Consider the following 2,820-nt stretch of genomic DNA (forward strand, 5'->3'; position numbering starts at 1 on the left):
GTGTGTGTGTGTGTGTGTGATACAATAATGATTATTATGCAATAGCATAATAATATTTTTAAAAGTTTCAAACTGAACTGCCAGTTTGGTTTTCAAAGACGGAAAATAAATAACTGGCATTAGATCATAAGCACAGAAAGAACCCTCTCAGTCGTCGCCGCCGTTATCGCAATACTTGCACTGGTAAACGTGGCTGACGAGCAATCTAATCAGAGACATCATTCTGTCCTCGCCTGCTGTTCCAGGGAATAATCCCGCAAAAACTTCTCTCCAAAATAAGTTATTTCAGCGGAAGCCAAACAATACAGAATGAAGGATTGTTTAGACGTCCTACAATGAAACAGGAAAAATGGTGGATTTTTCATCGACCTATCATGAGTCGCACATGGCCCACACGCACACACATATGTACAAAAAACTGATACAACTGCAGGTAATAACACAAATAATGAAGATAGTAATTACAATAGTGATGAAAATGATAGTAATTATAATATACCTAATGTTAATATCAATAAGAATATAGTAATGATGATAAAAAGAACAATGATAGTGATAATAACAATGACAGTAACAGTACTACTACTGCTAATGATAATAATAATAAAGATAATACTGATAAATGTAATGATAAGAGGAATAATGATACGAAGGATAATTATGATTATAACTATGATGAAGTTGGTGATGATGATGAGATGAGGTTATTATCATTATGGTAGGGATTGTGGATACAGATTATGAGAAATAACAGTATTGCCTGTAACGACTATGATGCTGATCCTAACAGGATATTTGTTAACGACTGATAGATGTGAAGCGCAATTCAAATACTATGCGATTGGATCCTAAGAACATGCTTTGCACAGATTACACTCTTTGCAGTCGGGTTCAATTCCTTATGGGTAGATCCCTTCTAGTTTCTCTTGTCCCTTGCAAATATGTAATATTTATATTTAAATATGGACAAAAATATTCATGCTTATAACTGAATCACAAAAAAACGAAAGCACAAACAAAATCTAAAAAAGGAAGCTTAAAGATAAAGCAATGATAAGGATAATAATAATGAAAATAATAATAGATAATGATAAAAAATAATAGTAATAATAATAATAACAATAATAGGAATAATACTTATTCCTCTTCTCTCGGTTGTTTTCATGCAGATTCCTACTTTAATTGGCTGTCTAAAGCACAGTACAACCCATCATAAGATACCAAAAACCACATTACATTCCAAAATACTGTGTACCAGTCGAAAGAGAACCAATGCAGCAGAACAGCCAGCCATGAACCTCGGTCATTCCCTAATTGCAACCGGAAAAGATGGCAAAAACAGATTGTGCAAAAAAGGGCAATAATAGATGAAATATCCCCCTTCCCTCCTCCTTTTCTCTCGCTCTCGCTTCCCATCCCCCTTTCTCTCTCTCTTTTCTCTGCTCTCTCTGTCTCAGTATCTCTCTCTCCCTACCCTCCTCTCTCTCTTTCTCATACGTTCTTGTCTCTATCTCTCTCTCTCTCTGTACCTTTCTTTCTCTCTCTATCTCTGTCCCTCTCTCTGTATCTTTCTTTCTTTCATTCTACCTGTGTCTCTATTCACTCTTTGTCTCAGTCGCTGTTTGTCTTTATATCTCTCTCGCTCTCTCTCTCTCTCTCTCTCTCTCTCTCTCTCTCTCTCTCTCTCTCTCTCTCTCTCTCTCTCTCTCTCTCTCTCTCTCTCTCTCTCTCTCTAAAATAGCGGAATTGTGGTGTTATATATGCCGATTTCATATTTTTCGTGCTATTTATAAAGAAAGAAAGATAAATGAAAAAGCAGTTTCAAAGGAAATTATATTTTCGATAAGTGGCAAGGACACGTGGTTCTTAATCGATGATTTTCTAGAAATACTGACAATTTCAAATAGTTTTGATGAATCTCCTTTTCAAATGCTACGAACTCATTTTCTGTTTAATCAAATAACATAAGTGATTGGGGAAATTAATTGCCAAGAAAAATCTCTATAAACAAAAATATCTTTTCTTAGAGACCTGGAGCCATGAAAGAAACAAGAATAAAGATATAATTAAATAAACATAAATAGTAGGAATGATAGGAAGAATATAAATGTCAGCATTAAGTATGACGATGACATAAAAATGATTTTCCTAATAATGGAACAATAGCTATAATGATAATGATAACGATAAACAATAATTGATTAAATCAAAATTACTATTTTAACTATGTTATCTATAAGAAACATGATGATAAATATTGATATAAAAACAAGTTTAATGAAAATAAATGACGCACACAAAAATGAAAGTAAAATAAGAAGTAGAAAAAAAAGTGTTGAATGTTTGTCCCCGTCGGGAATCGAACCCGAGATCTGATTTAGAATCAGCTGTGTTAACCACTACACCACAAGGCCTTATTGTCACGTTGAGGAATATGTTTAAAATATTCCACCCCATCCTTCTCTTGCTCTCTTTCTTTCTCTTCTTTCCCTCTCTCTCTCTTTCTTTCTCTTTCTCGCTCCCCCCCCCCCTCTCTCTCTCTCTCTCTCTCTCACACACACACACACACACACACACACATAGGGGAAGAATAGCTATTCAAAAGAAAAGAAAAGAAAAGAAAAACATTATATATTCTGTAACCTACTCTTCATTATATATACCTATTATTAAAATAATTTTAATAACCAGTAAATATTATATATTATATTATTAATCTTTTCTGCATATGCTATGAAGGCTGTTTCTGGTTAATAAGTTTTTATATATTTGCTGAGTTAAAGCAACTAATAATCAAGGTGAAGTAAAAGAATTAATAAC

This window comes from Penaeus vannamei, chromosome 11 (assembly GCF_042767895.1).
Source record: "Penaeus vannamei isolate JL-2024 chromosome 11, ASM4276789v1, whole genome shotgun sequence".
Lineage (NCBI taxonomy): Eukaryota > Metazoa > Arthropoda > Malacostraca > Decapoda > Penaeidae > Penaeus > Penaeus vannamei.